Source organism: Ictidomys tridecemlineatus, chromosome 15 (assembly GCF_052094955.1).
Source record: "Ictidomys tridecemlineatus isolate mIctTri1 chromosome 15, mIctTri1.hap1, whole genome shotgun sequence".
NCBI lineage: Eukaryota > Metazoa > Chordata > Mammalia > Rodentia > Sciuridae > Ictidomys > Ictidomys tridecemlineatus.
In genome coordinates this window covers 16642392-16653488 of record NC_135491.1, presented here as the reverse complement: position 1 = coordinate 16653488, position 11097 = coordinate 16642392, and the positions used below count along the sequence as shown (strand labels likewise).

At 39.2% G+C, this 11097-nt stretch overlaps 1 protein-coding gene and 1 pseudogene across 3 annotated transcripts in view; one reads left to right on the top strand and one right to left on the bottom strand.

Moving 5' to 3' along the window:
• The first annotated feature begins 5649 nt into the window (after positions 1–5649).
• The window catches only part of Znf566 (zinc finger protein 566), a 28081-nt gene continuing 22633 nt past the window's right edge, over positions 5650–11097 (top strand). For 2 of the 3 annotated variants that reach the window (XM_078033174.1, XM_021721224.3), the window contains exon 1: positions 5651–5976. The gene's annotated coding sequence lies outside the window, so the exon portion shown is untranslated. Of the gene's footprint in view, positions 5977–11097 lie in introns of all 3 variants that reach the window. The other variant, XM_021721223.3, reaches the window with a different exon arrangement.
• LOC101967367 (chromobox protein homolog 3-like) lies at positions 8955–10250 on the bottom strand (annotated as a pseudogene).

Here is an 11097-nt window from a genome sequence, read left to right as displayed (position 1 = left end):
AAATACTCTACCACTAAGCCACAATCCCAGCCTCTCAAATAAGCTTCCTTTTTTTTTTGATAAGTTATCTAGCCTCCAGTATTTTGTTATAGCAACATAAAACAGACGAAGCTAACACCATGTTATCTAGTAATTCAACTTCTTGTTATATACTGCCAAAGACTTGAAAGTGAGGAGTCAGAGATATTTGTACATATATGTTTATAGTAGCCCTGTTCACAATAGCCAAAAGGTGGAAACAACCCTGATGCCCATCAACAGATAAATATCAAATAAACAAAATGTGATTATACATAAAATGATACATTATTCTGACTTTATAAGGGAATGAAATTCTGATGCAACATTGACAAACCTTGAAAAAATATGCTGTTCAATAGCTCAGATACAAAAGAATAAATACTAAATGATTCCACTTATATGAAGGACCTAGAATAGGCAAATTCATAGGGACAAGAAGTAGAATAGAGGTTACAGAGGATGGGGGGGAAAGGGGGAAGTTTTTACTTACTAAGCATGGAAGTTTTGTTTAATAGAATGAAAAAGTTTTAAAAATGGATAGAGGTGATGTTTGCACAATACATGAATGTACTAAATGCTACTAAACTGTATACTTAAAAATGGTGTGGCACAAACCTGTAATCCCATTGGAGGCTGAGGCAAAATGATCACAAGTTTGAAGCAGCAATTTAGTGAGAGCCTGTCTAAAAATAAAAAGGGTTGAGTCTATAGCTCACTGGTACAGTACCTGTCGGTCCAAGTACCAAAAAGGAGGAAAAAAAATGATTAAAGCATGGGCTGGAAACAACTCAGTGGTAGAGCAGTTGCCTAGCATGTGCAAGACCCTTAGTTCAATCCCCAGCACCAAAAAGAAAAAAAAAAAAAAAGGTTACAATGGCAAAGGTGACACACCCTTTAATATCAGTGATTTAGGAGGCTAAGAAGAAATTGCAAATTTGAGGCCTTATCAGCAATTTAGTGAGGCCCTAAGTAATTTAGCAAGACTCTGTCTCAAAATGAAAAAAAGACTGGGGATGTAGCTTAGTGGTTAAGACCCCTGATTGGTATCCCTAATACAAAAAAAAAAAAAAAAAATACCAACAAGGTCAAGGGATATGGTTCTGTGGCTTAGCTCTGCAGTTTACCATAAAGCACCTCTGGATTAGATCCCCAGTACCAAAAAATATATGTTTGTTTGTATATATGTTTAATTTCCTGGTAGAAACTATGTGCTTAGTATATTTTAAAACTAATTATTGGGCTGGGGATGTGGCTCAAGCGGTTGCGCGCTCGCCTGGCATGCGTGCGGCCCGGGTTCGATTCTCAGCACCACATACCAACAAAGATGTTGTGTCCGCCGAGAACTAAAAAAAATAAATATTAAGAATTCTCTCTCCTCTCTCTCTCTCTCTCTCTCCTCTCTCACTCTCTCTTTTAAAAAAAAACTAATTATTAAGGTCTGGAACTCAGTGGTTGAGCACTTGCCTAGCACATGTGAGGCACTGGGTTCAATCCTCAGCACCACATAAAAGTAAATAAATAAAAGGTATTGTGTTCATCTACAACTAAAAAACAACTTTTTTAAAAAGCAAGTTAAATATATTAAACCTACAAAATTGATCTGAGCAGTGACAAAAACTAACATTTGCTTAGAAAAGCTAAGAGTTGAATGGTAATTGAAAAAGTTTTATTATATTAAAGAATGAAAGATCTAAGGATACTACTGGGTTTTTTGTTTTTCTTTTTTGTTTTGCTGGAGATTTAATCAACAGACACTCTGCCACTGAGCTACATCCCCAACCCCTTTTTAATTTTATTTTGAGACAGGTTCTCATAAAGTTTCCAAGAATGGCCTTGAATTTGTGATCCTCCTGCCTCAGTCTCTCGTGTCACTGGGATTACAGCTATGCACCACCATGCTCGACCTCAGAATATTTCTGTATGGGCAAAGCATATTGTAAAGAGCAAATCCAGAGAATAGCATATGAAAAATATAAAGGAAAAAATTCCCAGCTGGGGGCCAGGGTTATAGCTCAGTGATAGAGTGCTTGTCTAGCATGTGTGAGGCACTGGGTTCCGTCCCCGGCATCACATAAAAATAAACAAATAAAATAAAGGTATTGTGTCCATCCATCTATAACTAAAAACCATAAAAAAACATTCCCAACTGCTCAGGAGGCTGAAGCAGGAAGATCACAAGTTCAAAGCCAGCCTCAGCAAAAGCAAAGCACTAAGCAACTCAGTGAGACCCTGTCTCTAAATAAAATACTCCTGACCCTCCAGCCTCAGCCTCCCAGCACCTGGGATTACAGGAGTGTGTCACTGCATGCAGTTTTGAGGATTCAAGGTGAAGGGATGTGGGGAGAGAAAGGAAGGTGAGTGTGATAGACTGTCTTTGGCACTTCCACCTGTTTTTTCCTGCTGCCATAAGAAGATATTTGCAGAGATGCCTGAGGAAGGCCACCACCCAAGACCTCTGATACAGAGGATTCTGTAGGGAAGTGCCTAGGCTAGAAGTGCAAATATGTGTAAGAGCATGGCCCACACCAGGGACCCGAGACCTTGACTGTAACTCCTTCCAGAGATTATGGTACATTGGCTGTGCACCAAGCCTGGTCGGGGGAAGGCAGCTTTTCCTCATCACCTGCCAGGAAAAGCCTTTCTACTTGTCAGTGGTCAGGCATGACAAATTTCACAAGTTTTTAGCCATGAGCCAAATTCCTTGAAATGTTTGTTAAGGAATCATAGAAAATATAGATATTATATCAAAACCATAAAGAAATTAGTCTGACCTGCATGAGAAACTCAAACCCAACAAGCATCTTGAGTTGACATTCATCCTGGTTTCTCATGCAGAAAGTTTATGAGTTTAACTACAAACATTTCTGAACACCTAGTTGTCCACCAACTACCTCTTACTAAACCAAGCTCTTTACCTAAACTATTGTTCTATCAATTATATTGACCTTTGGTCAATCGTTCAATAAAGGCCCAATATAATGCTAATCATTTTTTTTCCTGTGCTAGAGATTGAACACAGGCCTCACACATGCTACCACCTAGGCCCTAGCCCTGGTCTTAACCCTAACTTTAACTGCACTCACTCTGTGTCTATAAACCTAATCTTAAATGCAAAACAGTTGGCATAGAAGGACAAAAGGTGAAAACTGGGATGTGCAATTAGTCATTCTACATATCCTTCTCTCTATCTTTTTTTAAAATTTTTATTCTAATTTATTATATATAACAGCAGAATGCATTTCAATCATATTACACATATAGAGCACAATTTTTCATATCTCTGGTTGTTCATATCTAAAGTCACATCATTCTTGTCTTCATACATGTACTTAGGGTAATGATGTCCATTTCGTTCCACCATCTTTTTTACCCCAAGTCTTTTGATCCCCCACTTAGCCACATAAGATAGATCTTGGACCTGGAATGTTTCCTAATCAAAAGATGAAGAACTTATGCTGGGTTTACTGCCTTGAGTGGGAATTATTTTTCTCTATTAGTCTTTTAAAAATATCCAGTATTTTGGTGCTTCTTACATATTAGGGAGTGTTTATAATATAAAATAAAATTATTTATTTTTCCATCTTGTAATTTGTTTTCTTTTTTGAGTACTGGGGATTGAACTCAGGGGTATTTGACCACTGAGCCACATCCCAAACCCTATTTTGTATTTTATTTAGAGACAGGAGTTGCTTAGGGCCTCGCCATTGCTAAGCCTCCTGCCGTGGCCTCCCGAGTCTCTGGGATTACAGTTAGTTTGTAATTTTTAAAAATTTTTCACATGGAAGGGATGATCAATCTCTTATGTTCAAGTATTACATTTTTAAAAATTCTTTTTGTTGTTGATGGACCTTTATTTAATTAATTTAGTTATATGTGTTGCTGAGAATCCCAGTGTCTCACACATACTAGGCAAGTGCTCTGCCACTGAGCTACAGCCCCGGCCCAGATTTTACATTTTGAAGTTAGGTTTTCTCCATTACATGGTCGTAAAGTCAGTTGCCCATCTTTCACCCCTTATAATTTTTTTCTTTTGGTTTTAAATTTTGACCTATTTGGAGTTGAACTTTTAGATATAGATTATAGCCCATTATTTTCCCCCAGAAAAGGTTAATAAATTGACCTCAAAACCTTCATTGAAAAATCTTCTTTTCCCAACTGATTTGAGATGTCCCAAAGGCTATGATTGGCTCCATCAGGAGGAAGGGGGGGGCAGAGTGGGTTAAAGAAAGTCTTTAAGGGTTACATTCCAGGTGTGCTCCGGTAGGGGGTGTCCCAGGGAGTCCTGATGGGTGTTAGGATTCACTTGTTCATTTGGGAGATATTCACTTACCATATTCTCAGTAGACATTTCCTTCCTGTAGTGGGTGTGTTCAAGGGCACTTAACCAGGGGAAGAAAAAAATGAGTCTCCCTAATCTTGTTAGGAATGGGGAGAGGGAGGGGAGAAGAGAGAACGAGAAAAAAACGTTATTTTAAAAAATAAGCCTTAGAGCAAGAAGGACTATATTCATAAGGTGAAAGTGAAAGGAAAGTGACCACAACACTCAGAGTGACCAAGAGATCTTTATTGCAACAGTGCAAAAGAGAGAGAAAGGAAGAGCAGGGAAAGAAGAAAGAGGGGAGTAGAGAGAGAGAGAGAGAGAGAGAGAGAGAGAGAGAGAGAGAGAGAGAGAGAGAGAGAGAGAGAGAAGAAGAAAGGAGGAGGAGGAGGAGGAGGAGAGGAGAGAGTGAGAGGGAGAGCAAAAGCAAGAGAAGAAAGGAGAGCAAGAGAGAGAGAGAGACAAAGGGAGAAGAGCAATAGAGAAGGGCCGGGCAGGAGGGAGTTTTTTATAGCCCAAATCTAATGGGGTTTTGGTCTGCAAGCTGCCTTATTGGCATACAGTGATTGGATCATACAGTAATGTCATCTTCTGCTCTCAGGCAGATGGGGCAGGGGCTAGATGTGGGTTTCCATTGCACCAGACGCGTGAGTGTCCAGTGTTCAGCCTTGAGTGGGGTTCAGTGTTCAGACTTGAGCAAACAGGTGATAAAGGACCAGACAGAGCAGAGTTTGAGTGCATGGCTTATCCTGCAGCTAACATTCCTTCAGCCTGCCCTGCAGACAACATAGTTCAGCCTGTCCTGCACCTAAAAAAAAAGGATCACTATTACAGTACTGCACCCCAGGAAATCCGTGTCCGAGTACCTCCTAGGCCCACTAGCCTTCCCAGGCATCAGTCACCAGGGAGTGGCAAAGCAGAGGCTAATCTCTTGAGATGACTTCTTTTTTTGGGGGGGGGGGACGGGAAATTGAACTCGGGACCACTGGACTGGTAAGCCACATCCCCAGCCCTATTTTGTATTTTATTTAGAGACAGGGTCTCACTGAGTTGCTTAGCGCTTCGCTAAATTGCTGGTGCAAGATCTGAATTTTGATCCTCCTGCCTCCGCCTCCCAGGCTTCTGGGATAACAGGTGGGCGCCCAGCCCCGAGATAACTTTTGAATGGTGCGCCCACAGCCTCTGCCTTGCTGCGAACTACATTTCCCAGAAGGCTCAGCGGTGCGAACTACCTTCCTAGGCAAACTTGCCCTCCTCTTCCTGAGGCTCTCCGGTTCCTACCAATAGTAAGAAAGGGGCGGAAAGTAAAACCCATGTCAAACGCACGGGAGCGGCCTTCTTTGGGAGCTGGGGTTGGAGGCTGATGCAGGACTCAGGCCTTCGCAGTGTGTTTCAATAAAGTGTGCAATCCTTTCTGGTGGCCGCAGCTAATCGCTGATAGGAATCCTGAAACACGGAACCACCTTGTCCACCTCTGGTTACCTTTCTAACTGTGTTTCCCAGAGCACTACTCGGCATGACCTCCTTCTCGCGGGAATTCAGCCTTAAAGTCACGCGCTGGCGGGACCCTGGGGGCTTCAGCAGCTAATCCAGTGCTGTGGAGTGTTTTACTGCCTCGAAAGCTTGGGAGGCCTGAGGTGAGGATCCCCAGAGGAGGGCGGGGCTGACGCCGAGGCTTGTCTTTGTGCGCGGAGGAGTTGAGGTTGAAATTGTGTGGTTGTTACTATGTGTGTTGTAGTTTATGAAGAACGATCATGTGGTCTTAACAGACTGTTGAGTATTTCCGTCTAATGGTCTCACGGAGTGGAGAACCTGCTGCGTGAGAGAGAGACATTAGGACCGCGCGCGGCATTGTGTGCGATCCTGGGCGCTTTTGACTGGCTGGGCGTTTCGGAGTTGTCTCCTCTATAGTGTATGATTGTGTGACGTTGTGGGCACATGCATCAGAGTACAGGTGGGAATACAGATGCAGACTGTGTGGTTGTAGTTGTGTGTGTGCATGTGGTTAGTGTGTGATTTTGACTGTGACCAGGGTACAGGTGAACCGTGTCTGTGACCGCAGATGTAACTTTGAGCATCCTCTTGGTAAAAGTGCGGTTGTGCCTGTGGGACCTTTAGAGACTCTGGGTGTGTGGCCTGTGGTTTGGGGAGTGGGTTTCCTGTAACTCAATGGTACCTCAAAGCAGTATACTCTAGTTTTAGGACTTAATATGCATGTTATCATGATATCCTTTGTCTTTTATTATATTTATTTATTTGTTCAAATGTTCTTAAGAATATTTCATATTAGATACAATAGTTCATTCAGTTTTTTTCTTCTTCTCCTTTTTTTTTTTTTGGCGTGTTGTGTAGTATACTGCATTTATTCATCCCTGCTAATAATGGAGGATATTTGAGCTATTTCTAGTTTTTTATTTTATAAATAATGCTGCTATTACCATACTCTAGGCCAGAAGCTTGACTCTGGGGATCCAACAACTCAGGTTCTAGCCACACACCCCAAAAAACAAAAGGAAAAGGTAATGGAGAAAATCATGAAAGAACTTTAATCAGTGTAGCTACACTGAGAAGACAAGGGGTCCGGTGTCCTTTGCCCTGTCTTTAAGGGACTGACAGTGACTTTGACATTTTATAAAAAAGGTAAATGAGGGCAAGGTTTGAGAGTTAGATAACTGGAGGCTTTTCAACAGTTGACAGAGCATGTGGTCTTGACCAGACATGGTCTGGTCCATCATTATCCCAGGACAAGGCAGAACCTTATCTAAAATATGAAAGTTACTGTTTCACATGGAGGGGAGCTAACTTCAGTTCATCACAATATATGTATTGATCAGACCCTGTTTCTGGATCCAAGGTTACCACAAGCAAAGGAGATGGAGGTGAAATGGAAACAGAGATGCCAAGTCTTTAATCCTACTTTTAGCCACCCATTGGACATTTGCAGGCAAAAGTAAAGAGTTTAAATCCTTGTTACACTACCACTAACATTCTTTTACATAGGGTACACATGCTTGTTCACCAGAGGAATTGCTTCATCAAACGATATTTTGCACTTTACCAAATGGTGCAAAATATATACTAAAGTGAATGCACACATTTACACTTGCACAGCAATGTTTAAAACATCTTATTGCTCTGTTTTCCCATCAAAACACGGTTAAAGCTGTGTTTAAAAACAATTTTTAAAATTTTTATGAGTAGATATATAGTAAATTGGGTAAATTTTTAAAAGGAATATTTATTGACCATTGTTTAGCAGTACTTACAATAAAGTAAATAATATACATTTGGTAACATTCTGATTACTACAAAGTTATTTTCTTGGCTTGTGTTGAACCAGTAATCCAAAGACTGAACCTACCTACATGTAAGGAATGATTTGGGATAGAGAAAAAATATGCAAGTCAAAAAAAAATATGCAAGTAAAAAAAAATTAGATTAAAAATTTTGTCACTCATTTATGTGAGCAGGTTGTAAATTGCCAGCATCTCTAGTCATCTGATCAGGTTTCCATGAGCCAAATCTAAGACATTCCATGAATTATGACTTTTTATTACACAGATTTCAACTTTAAAAAAGGAATGGCTAATTAAAGGAATCCTTAAAATGTTCGCTTAAGTCTTGGTAATTAAGACAAACTAGGATTTGTCTAGTTTACTTGTCTGGGTGCCCAAGGTGTTGAGTAATAGTATTTTTTCCTTTCAAGAATTTTGCAAATAAAACTGTTGCATTTATGTTACTATAGATGTATATTTAACATAGCTTTTTCTTTTCTTTTTTTAATGTTTAATTTAGTTCTTTCCTCTTTTTTTGGTACCAGGTATTGAACTTGGGGGCACTCAACCACTGAGCCACTTCCCCAGCCCTTTTTTTTTTTTTTGCATTTATTTAAAGACAGGGTCTCACTGAGTTACTAAGCACCTCGCCTTTGCTGAGGTTGGCTTTGAACTTGAGATCCTCCTGACTCAACCTCTGGAGCTGCTAGTGAGTGCCACCATGCCTGGCTTATGCCACCATGCCTGGCTTGTGCCATCACACCTGGCTTATTTATTTTCCTTTTTTTTATTGGCACATTATAATTATACATAACAGCTGGATTTTTAAAATTTGTTCTAATTAGTTACAGATGACAGTAGAATGCATTTTGACACATTGTACACAAATGGAGTACAACTTCTCAATCCTCTGGCTGTACATGTTGCAGAGTCACACCAGTAAGTGTAATCATACATATATATAGGGTAAAAGTAATGTCTGTCTCATTCTACCATCCTTCCCATCCCTACAGCCCCACCTTGTGGCCGCTTTTAATTATCCAATTTAAACTGTCCAGTTAACTATAGAATCATTTATTTAACCTGAAGTGTTATGGTTTCAGGAAAAATTTCAATTTAACTTGAAGTGACTTATTTCTTAGGTTGCACAGAATGATGGAGTCTCAAGAACATGGGTTTACCACCCATTGTTTTTGTTTTGGTGAATGTTTTAAAAAATAAAAACCAACCGTTATGTAAGCATTTTATGTACGCATGTGCATGTATATACTCGTGCACACAAAAACAAAAACCTCAGAATGGTCCTTAGGTATATGAGTTAAAAACAAGTTCTGAGTAATGACTATGGAAAATTTCCCCAACTTTTAGAAAACCATAGGAAATATACCATCATATCAAATGTTCTTTCCTGATAAAGGATGCAGCTAAAGAAAGTTTTTATTTGTTCAAAGTAACTAGTGCTATTGATGCAAAACAAAAAAAATAAAATAAAATAAAACCCAACAACTGCCCCAATACTACTTTCAAAACCAATATATCAAACTTGATTTTCATTAGAATGTAGTTATTTTTTCATACTAGTAAAGCAAAAACCAAAACCCATATTTTATGTATTACACATATGAAAAACAATACAAACAATTATTGAACTTCATCTTCTGGACAAGAATGTCAAGTTAGTCTTTCTTACTAAGAAAGCAATTATAATTTGAGGACGCTTCATATTTGCCTCTTTTGCCAGCACCAGGGCTGTCTCATCTGAATCTTTCCATTTCATGAGAAACATCAGTTTTCCACTGCTGTCTGTGGGACCAGTTATTTGCTCAGGATCAAGACCTCCAGCAAAGCTTCTTGGTTTGTCAGTGGCTTCTCTTTTCTTTTTGGCTTGCTATCATCAGATTCATTGTTAGGTAAAGATTTTTTTGGGGGGGGATGCTGGGGTAGCACGCTCACCTAGCATGCGTGAGTCACTGGGTTCGATTCTCAGCACCACATAAAAATAAAATAAATTAAAAAAAATTAAAAAAAAATAATTTTTAGGTATCCACCTAAAAATCTTAAAAATAAATATTTTTAAAAAGTTCTTTTTTTGGTACCATTATTTTCTTTACAAGCTTTTTTTAAATATTTATTTTTTAGTTGTAGTTGGGTACAATACCTTTATTTTGTTTATTTATATGTGGTGTTGAGGATTGAACCCAGGACCCTGCATGTGCTGGGCAGGCACTCCACCACTGAGCCAAAACCCCAGCCCCTCTTTACAAGCTTTTTGAGAATTAAAAAATGTGTCAGTTCTGGATGATCTAAATTTTCTTCAGATTCCCAAGTATTGTCAGCATCTCTAAATCCCTTCCACTTCAGAAAATAATTCCCTCTTTCCATTTATGACACATCAATCTAGTATTTTTCCTATTACAAATTCTTCAGTCTCTGTCAACTTTTTTTACTTTTTCGATTCTGTTTCTTTCCCATTTTTTGCAATGTAGTTTTATTGGAGGCCATTTTTTAAATTGCAGACTTAAAGAGCTATCTTTCACCACCAATGCTCCAGGTCTTGGATCTCTGCACCTCCATATAAATGTTTTTTACATTGGTGCTTAACAATCTCTTAGATCAATGTTAAGAACTTTTCCAAGATCCCACATGGGTCCCTTGTGATGCCTCTTCTGTCATTTCTCGTTTATAATCACTCTTCAGAATTCTGTCACCAGTAGGTTTTGTTTTTTATTTGATACTAAGGATTGAACCCAGGAGCACTTTACCACTGAGCTACATACTCTACATACTCAGCCCTTTTTATTTTTTATAATATTTTTAGTTGTTGATGAATCTTTTATTTTATTTTATATGTGGTGCTGAGAATCGAACCCAGTGCCTCACACATGATAGGCAAGTGCTCTACCACTGAGCCACAACTTCAGACCATACTCAGCCTGCCAAGTCCCTGGAATTTCAGGTGGATTTCACTGCACCAGGCTTTTGGGGGGGTGGGGTAGTGGGGATTGAAATCAGGGGCACTAGGGCACTGAGCCACATCCTTAGACCTATTTTTTAATATAATTTTTAATAACTTTATTTTATTTATTTATATAGTGCTGAGGATCGAACCCAGGACCACACATGTACTAGGCAAGCACTCTACCACACCCTATTTTGTATTTATTTGGGGACAGCGTCTCATTGAATTGCTTAATGCCTCACTTTTGCTGACGTTGCTTTGAACTTGAGATTCTCCTGCCTTAGCCTCCCAAGCTGCTGGGACTAGAAGTGTGTGCCATCACGCCTGGCTAGCATACATTCTTATGCCTGACTTATTTTGCTCTATACTTGTTTTGTGAAATTCACAAATGTTAAGTGTAATTGTACTTATTTCTCATTGCATTTGAGAATATATTGTAATATATTAATTGATTACACTTTTGATGGATATTTTAGTATTCTGAATTTGAGACTATTGCCCATTATTTTCCTTCAATGAAAAGT